Below are 8,993 nucleotides of genomic sequence, written 5' to 3' on the forward strand. Positions count from 1 at the left end.
CCACTTGAAATTTAAGTTGCCCCAGGATTAGAGCTATGGGTCTATTTATCATTTAGTTTGTGATGTGCATAAAGCTCTTCAGTATTTGGATGGTGCTACCATTGAAATGCAGATGATATTTTTCTCGTATTTCCACTGCGACAGTGTTACTGAGATAAAAACCCAAACCACCCACTTACTTAGAAAAAGCATATCTCAAAGACAGAAGAAAATCTTCTCTTTCTTGTATCTCTCTCACTGGAGACATAAAAACCATGCAGCTGAATTATTTCCAAACAGCTGTATCGCGTGATGGACTTTGACCCTCTCGCTTGTGTTGAACCTGAATCTTGAGTCTTTTTTCTTGACGATAAGCCCAAATTTTTTATTTCTGAAATTCAACCATGTTGTTCCAATGTGTGCCTTTTGCACAGCCCTCACCCATTTTTCCCAGTTGGTTGTTTAGTCCCTTAAAGTGTCTTCCAGAACTCTATTTCTCATTAGCCATTGTTTAGTCACACTGTGTGGTGTGTACATGTGTTCACTCCACTTTTGTTTCAGAAGAAGGATTAATTGCCCCAAGAAGTTCTGTCCATGTTTTGGTTTTGCCAGTGTTTCTTTTCTAAAACAGCCTTTCATCTTTACTGTCAAGATTAAAGGGAGGAAACCTCAGATCACAGTATTGAATGGTGGGGGAAGGACTTAAGTCATCCAGGGAATGTTTGGGGGACAGGCATGCAAGCTTTATTAGAGGACAGAAAAGAGTGAAGGAATCTGCAATTTAAACTGTGTGTGAATCCTTCTACTCCGGGCTCCCCCCGTGCAGCTCCGTTTGTAGTAGTGGCTGTGGGAAGAACTAAATCAGAAGTCATTAACTTGCAAGTCACTGGCTTTTTTTGTGGTTCTCTGCAATAGCAGCAGACTGGTCCCAGTGATCCAGAGGTGCTCCTGTGTTGGATTTGGTGGATGACTCCTGTAACTGGTCTGAATTTCCCTGTCAAACACTGGTGTAGACAAGCTACAAGAAGTTTGGAAGCCTGATTAGGTCGTCTGTTCCTCTAATTTTTTCACCTGTACAGAGCAAGCCTTTTTGCCATGAATCAAAGAGGATGAAATTTGAAGAGACACGACACAAAGGACACCCAGTGGTTGCACTATTTTACAGTCTTCAATCTAAAAACGAGAGAATGATCTGTTGCTGATAATTTTGTTGTTGATTATGAGATTATTATATTTGGTATGTTTTATTCAGGCTGGGAAGAACTGGGAGGTGGTGTGATTGGGTGTTTTGTTTCCTAAATAAAAGATCCTGAGTCTTGTTATGCACCTTAATTAGCACCTTCAGCACTTGTTTCCACCTTATATAGGAGCTGATGAAACCTCTAGAAAGTAATGTGAATCTTCCTGTTGACTTCAATAGACAGCAGAACGGGTCCAAGATCTGTGCTGAGCTGACTTCTGTAGGCTTTAACAAATGCCATTCCACTGCCTCTCTCAAGGCTTTGCTTCACTCAGCTTCCTTACATTCTGACCTTGCAATGATCCTTACTGTTCTCCTTTCTAATCTATTTCAAGCAAGAGCGTCTTTTCTTCTCCACCCTTTAGAAAGATGTTTGGCTAGAGCACATATTTGCAGGCATCACTGAAAAGTAATTGCGTAAGGAGAAGTTTTGGCTTGGCCAACATGGTTACTAGCTCAGCTTGCTTAGTAAGCAAGCTTGGTGGATGCACTCCTCCCTCCCCACCCTCTTCCTCCTCTGAGGGCCAGAGCCCAGGTTCCAAGTCTTACACAGGGTAGCCAACAAAGTTCAGCTTCTCTCTGAAAGCAGAAAGTAAACCAACAAGGGGACTGAGACTGGGTGCAAAAGGGTTAATAGGAGCACTGCACTTCCGCTCCAAGAGGCTGCTGCCACTCATCAGGCTGGTTATAGTTACAGCTTTTCCATTCATCCCTGCCGAGCAAACAGCACACCTCTGAAAACACCACTTGCTGTATGCTAGACTGTGTGTAGTGTAGTATCTGATTGCTAACTGAAGAGACTTGGGAGACTGCAGACTCTTGTTTTCTACCTGTGGTAAGGCACACACCTGCACTTAGCAAATGCATAATAAGTGATGCTCTGGACAGCATTGGTAAGCTGGCTCCCTGCTCACAAGTGCTCTTCATCTCGTTTTGGGATTCTTAAGTCACAAGAGAACTGCAGGGATGTGCTGGAGTGACGCTCGCATACCAGGCATTCCTTATCATAAAGAGGAAGAGGGGTGAGAGCTTTCTGGGTAGGGGGAATAATGGGAGGGTTGTCCTTTCCTTCAGTTTGCTGGGGCCTGCCTACTGATTTAAATTGTAAATAACACTACAAACCAGCTGTGACAGTTCCTCGTTTCTTAGGAGAAGCATCTGATTTCTGCTAATATATAGTAGAAAGGGGGGGGGGGAGGAAAGGAAAAATTATAAATCTCTAGTAGTTTAACATCAGTCTGTTTCATAACTGCATAGTTATATTAACCACAGGCAGGTGATGTTAGTTCCTTTGGGACCCTGAGATCTTACTTTTTTAACAGTACAAAACTGTTTCCTTTCCTTCCCTTTCCACTACCATAAACTGTTGTCATCTCCATGATGCTGAATGACTGTATAGTGGGATGTGTCTGGTATCCTGCTATCATGGTATCAAAATTAGCTAGGTTTAGTCCTCGTCTTCTGTGTAAGAGGCCATTCATTCTTCTAGGGGTAGAAGTCAACTCATTTCCGGCCTGAGTGTGTTCCAAGACAGAATCACAGAAGGGTTAAGGTTGGCAGGGACCTCTGGACGTCACCCGGTCCACCCCCCCTGAGCAACCAGGGCCACCTAGAACCTGTTTCCCAGGACCATGTCCAGATGGCTTTTGAATGTCTCCAAGGAGGGAGGCCCCACCGCCTCCCTGCGCAACCTGTGCCAGCACTCAGTCACCCTCACAGTGAAAAAGTGTTTCCTGATGTTCAGAGGGAACTTTGGGTGTGTCAGTCTGCGCTCATTGCCTCTGGTCCTGTCACTGGGCTCCACTGCAAAGAGCCTGGCTCCATCCTCTTTGCACCCTCCCTTCAGGTTTTTATACACACTGGTAAGATCCCCCGCTTCAGCCTTCTCTTCTCCTGGCTGAACAGCCCCAGCTCTCTCTGCCTTTCCTTAATGGAGAGATGCTCCAGTCCCTTCATCATCTTCGTGGCCCTTCACTGGTCTCACTCCAGTAACCCTATGTCTGTCTTTTACTGGGAAGCCCAGAACTGGACACAGTATTCCAGATGTGGCCTCGCAGGTGCTAAGCAGAGGGGAAGGATCACCTCCCTTGACCTGCTGGAAGCTCTCCTCCTAACGCAGCCCAGAATAAAAGGGCTGCATGAAAAACAGTTCACACCCATTTGGTTTTGTGCTAGTGTTTTCCTTGAACTTGAGTAGCACCATGCTTTTAACTGGCCTGAAAGGAAGCATAAACAACCATATTCCCTCTCAGTCTTCATTTTGCTAGACTAAACAAACTGAACTTTTCTAGATTGCTCTTGCTTGATAACATTCACCACTCCCCAGTCCTCCCAGTAACCGTTTTGTGGGTCTGTTCCAGTTTGAACTCCTCTTCCCTAAATGCTGTACTGAGTTTTCCAGGTGGAATCTCAGCAGTGCTGAGATTGCTTACAGTGAGATTGATTACAGTGTCATCCGTACCTCTTCTTTCACTGTTGGACATAACTCCAGTGACAACAGCCCCAACTATGTATGCTTTCATCATGGCACCACTTGGTTGTGAATCCAGGCTGAATACCCACAGCCCTGCTCTCCCCAGTATAAACAAACTTAGGAAGATACTTGAGTCAAGGGTAGAGTGTTTCCTGAGGTGAAAAAAGGATGGCATACAGATAATTAACAGCAACAGCGACAAAAATGTAAACAAACCCATCAGTGTATCGTTTCTTTTCCGGACAGCTAAGGAACGTGAGCTACACGGCAAACGACTACCTGATGGAGAAGGACAGAACTATTGCCCGTATCTGGGGCTAGGATTGCAGGGACATTAAATTCACTGCCAGAAACCAGAGCCCTCCTGAGATGACAGCAAGGTTCACTTTGAATTCAGTAAAAACTTCAGTCAGACTTCCAGAGTGTAGAGAGATGTATCTGAGCAATATAAAGAATTATTCTTGCTACTTTCTCCCTGTCTTTGCATCCTATCAGTTTCCTGGCTGTAGCTGCATTAGTCTGCTTCTAAGCTCATTTATTTCTCTTAATATGACTTTTTCACCTGTGGGCAGCAATGACGATTAAGGTTCCCACAGTAATCTGAAACTATTTTTTCCTGCTAAGTGATAGGAGATGGGGAACAGAGCTCCCTGCCCCCTGTTCTTCAGTGAGTGGAGCAAAGGGATTATCCTCTGCAGAATGGTCATGTAGTTAAACGTAGCCAAAATTGAGGAGCTCCTCTCACAGCGGGGTTAGTCTCATCCACTGTGCTGAATACTGGGCTGAAGTTGCTAAAAGACTATTGCAGTATTGTATCAGAGGCCGGGAGAAAACATCAGATCTGATCAGTGAAATTGCATGTGATATTTTTTCCCCCCACAGCAAGGAACATTTCAGCTCGATGGAGACGTGACTGCACCTGCCTCGGGGACATTTGCCGTAACAGTCCACCTCTGATACCAGAGCGTCATCTACTCCCAGGCACCCAGGGTGGGCGTGGAGGCAGAGGTAGGGTCCTAGCAGAGGTCAGGACGCCACCCAGGTAAAGCCACATAGGTTTTTAATGACCTGTTTAAGTTTAGCCTCTAAGAACAGATTTAGTCTAGTCACCACTGAAAGCCTGTAAGCCAACTCTGTTCAGAGCTGAGCTAGGTTTAAACTGCAGCGCCTTTTAAAAGCAATATGCTGTGCAGTAATCTAAATACATAGCTGTCAGCCACCTCACGTAGCTTTGAGCAGCGTCCCTCAGGCAGGATAACGTTTAGGTGCATATATTTTGCATGTATTCCTAACATCCACTTCATCATCCTTCTTTTCTTCCTGAGTGTCAGAAAAGCATCTGTCAGCATAGCCCCTTTCTGGGCCCAGAGTGTTGCCATAAATACACTGGACGTAAGGAATGATTTTCCTGCCTCCAGCACAGCTTTAGAGACAGTCAAAAGAGATCTCTGATAAGGCAGAGGTGGCAAACATCCAGCCTAACGTCCAGCTTGAATTTAGAGCAAAAAGGAAATGGAAAAGCAGCCTGAAAACCTGGCTGAGGGCACTGAGTAAAATCCTGCTCTCATGTACTCTGTTTTAAATTCAACGTACCCGTGCCAGTGGGGTTACTCGCAAAGCCAAGTGATGGGCATGAGACAGAAATTTGGTTCCCAGTGTACAATTATGGGCAGGCACTTGCTTCCCTAGGTGCACTCTGAATGCATTGTATTCAACGAAAAATACAAGTTTGTGTGCATAACAGGACGCTGGTTTGTGTCCTGTTACAAACGTGAAGTCCTATTTTATCCCATCCCTCCAATATGAAATATTTCTCCCTTCTAGAATGTCAAGGCCTCCTTCCTATATGCTAAATGCTGTTTTAAAAAACCCATATTATTATCCATTCTTCTTTTTCACCAACATCAGTGGAATATTTATCAATTATTTTGTTAGAGCTATGATTTCTTCCTATGCTTTTTCCTAACCTAAGTGTAATATATTAGACTATTAACCTTAAAAATATCTGTTGGTTTCATTATGCAGTACTTGTTCCTTTTACCTCTTTCCCTCAGATGGAATGACGATGTAATGCTTTTGGGTTAGAAATAAAATTTTGTTTTCTCTGTTAATTTAAAAAAATGCTCAGTAAAGATTTGGGAACTGAAAGAAAACTTGAATTTTGGTCAGTCTTATAAAATACATGCCTTGGGTTAAATTTGGTAGTAAAAACCTTCATTGTTGTCACCTCTTGGACTTTGGGTCCTGGAAAATCGAACACTTTCTTTCTTTTGACACTTTCAACACCAAAAGAAAAACACTGCTTTGCTTCCCGTGCTCTCACTGCTGCCAGCTCCTCTTCTCTGGCTTTTGTGACACAAAATGAAGTTAGACATGCCGGTGACAGTGTGCACCAGTCAGGCCCAGCAAGATAGGTGCTCGGGACGACGCTGACAAGATGGATATTCTTGGCAGGCACTGTGACATTTCTCTCTGCCCTTTGTTGAAGAAAGGAGGTCAGTGGAACACTCTGCCCAACCGGCGGGGCTTTGGGCATCAACCCTGGGTGCACAGTGTTGCTCCTCTGTTTCCATGTATTGAAGTAGAGCAATTGGTCCTCTTGCTCAGAATATATGGGAAGACATGGGCACGCCTTCACGTCAAATCACATTATCTGTGTTACGCCTTGGGAAGATGAGGAGCAGCTGGAACTTCCCACCCAACAAAAGTAAGGGGTGATAATTTCTTTATGCTCTTTGCTGAACGGTGGATAGATGGACAAATGTACGGAGATGCTGAAAGGGAAGAAACAAAAATGAAACAGATGGGAAGCATGAGACAGATATGCAATCCTGGCCCTAGTGAAGCCGCAAAATTCCTGTTGATTGCAGTGGTGCAGAACCAGAACAAAATAGGGGGTGGAGGAAAGCAGGGGCAGGAAAAGGAAATCGGGGAAGGATGGCTTCAGATGATTTTGTCCCTGTGTTCCCATCCCCATTCTCCTCATCCATCATCAGGCTCCACTTTCTCCAGCTCTCATCTTCTCGCATTGCTGAAGCAGTAAGCTGTCATTTCTCATCTGCTATCTCCCATCCATCCGTCAGCATGTCTGGGATAGCTGGCAGCTAATTTTGATGGGTGAACAACCCTTCAGTATCCCTCCCCAGTTCCCATGGGGCATGTAAACTGATCAAGCTAACAAATGCTGACAGGTGAGAGACATTCACCCACAGTTGCTACCAGTAGCAAAGACAGAGATGTAAAGGGTTCCATATGGTAGCTGTGTTCGGTGGGGAAACACAATGCCAGGAGAGAGACATATCATCAGCCTGAATTGCACTCGCTTTCCGCAGTCCTGCAGAGACGGACCTAACGATCTCATGGGGCCTCTATAACATAACTCTCTTCTTATTCTGCTGTAATGCCAAAGGTTTAGGGGAGACCAGAAATATATTGTGGTACATGCACGCTGCCTGACATGTTGTCAGGCCATGCTACAGATGTTGCCAAAAGCCCTTCCTCAAGAGGACAGAAAAACTTGGTGGAATCAGCACCTCATTCTTGGCGGTTGCTTTTCAGGGCACGTTGATGTCAATGAAAGACCAGAAATCATTTTCCCAATTACCTAAGACCAGAAAAAAATCAGGATTTCACAAGAGAACAGCTACAGTCTGTATTAGAACAAACTAGGTCACATCTCCTTTTTCAAATGCTTTTTGCATGGACGACTTTCTGTACCTGCAAATGGTGGAATATAATTCACAAGCCTATTCCAGAAAATTTCTTCCCAAGACTCTTCCTACAGCCAAAATCATAGTCAATCGCATACAGACTCCCTTTAGTGTCTCTTCAGCTAATATAATTGGTTTTATTTAATCTTGCAATGATGTAGTTTTTCCACTAAGAGGTGGAAAATCAAGACGGAAGGGAATATTTTCCCTTCCATCTGCTGGCTGTTTTCTCTTTCCCAATAGCATCCAAGCTTCACTGAACAATGCCGTTCCTGCACAGCCATTTCAGACTTCATGCCTTATCTTGAGCCAGCGCTCACTTTAATCTGGGTTCTTAACAGTCTACAGTCGTAAGTAGGATGCCTCATTTCAACATCGTTCCCTTTCTTTACTTGTTGAGCCACATGCTTATGATACATTTCATAACGAACTTCATTCCTTATGCCTGCTTCCACAGGCAATAAATCCATGCGCACCAGCTTCTGTTAGTGACATTCTCCAGATGCCCGGCTCTATTTGGTAACATTTCTCTTTCACTGCGCTAATGCGTCTCTCGTTTCCTTTCAGCAGTCCTGCAAGCCCTGGCCGTTTGGGACAGCCGGACCTCCTCCAGAGACGTCCCTCTCAGTCACTTTGCAGGGCTCTTCTGGCTGGTGTGCTGGCAGTTCAGGGGGGGGGTGTTGATCTTCTAAGCTTCCTCTGTTGTTTTCACCTCTGTTTGAAAGGTCTGCTCTTTCTCAGTGCAGCTATTTATTCATCATTTGTTGTTTAGCCCGTTCTCCCTATGGTGGTTTTAGCCCCAGAGTAGACAGAATATTCCCATTTGGGTTTGAGCCTGTCTTTTCCGTAAAGATGTTACAGACATCGCTATTTTGTGCTGGGATTCCTGCCAGTATGCTGCATCGATGGTAAGGATTGATTCTTCGCAAGATATTTTACTGAAGCTAAGGAAACACTTCTGGGGAAAACCCAAAGTTTTAACGAAACGCTTCAAAAAGAAGGCTATCCTGAGATCGTAAGCCTACTGCAGTTTTAACTAAAAATCTTTCTTGGCTTGTCTGCTGGAAGCTCAGCCATCCTTGGAGCTCGTGGTCGCTGGGGGTAATGCACTGCTGTTTGTAACGCTTTCCCCGGACATGGAACTCCACACTAGGAGATGGACATAGCTCTGTCCTGCAGCCTTTGGGCAGGCGCTTGCCAACGGTGGCCCCTCCATGCCTGGAAAAGCAGTACGGCACGGGCGGCCCCAGCGCTTGGCAGGCAGCCCTTCCCCAAGGAGGAGGCAAAGCTGGGGGCCGGGGCTGGGGCAGGGCTCGTTGCTCTGGCACCTCGAGGTGCAGCTCTGCTGCCAGGCCTCCGTAACGCACAACACCCGCGTCATCCCTCTGTCTGTCTGTCTGTCTGTCTGTCCGTCCGTCCTAGCACCAGGGCTGCACCAGGCAGGTCACTGTTTTCTAATCGAGCACTGTGCACCTTTTGTCGAAAAACCAAAAAACCCGCTAGCGCCACCAGGTTTAGTTCGAGGCAGTTGGCGGGCTTTTCTCTGTGGCCGTTCCTTACCACAAGGAAACTTGTCTCCAGTCGGACAAGC

This window comes from Egretta garzetta, unplaced genomic scaffold, assembly GCF_000687185.1.
Source record: "Egretta garzetta isolate BGI_Z169 unplaced genomic scaffold, ASM68718v1 scaffold14, whole genome shotgun sequence".
NCBI lineage: Eukaryota > Metazoa > Chordata > Aves > Pelecaniformes > Ardeidae > Egretta > Egretta garzetta.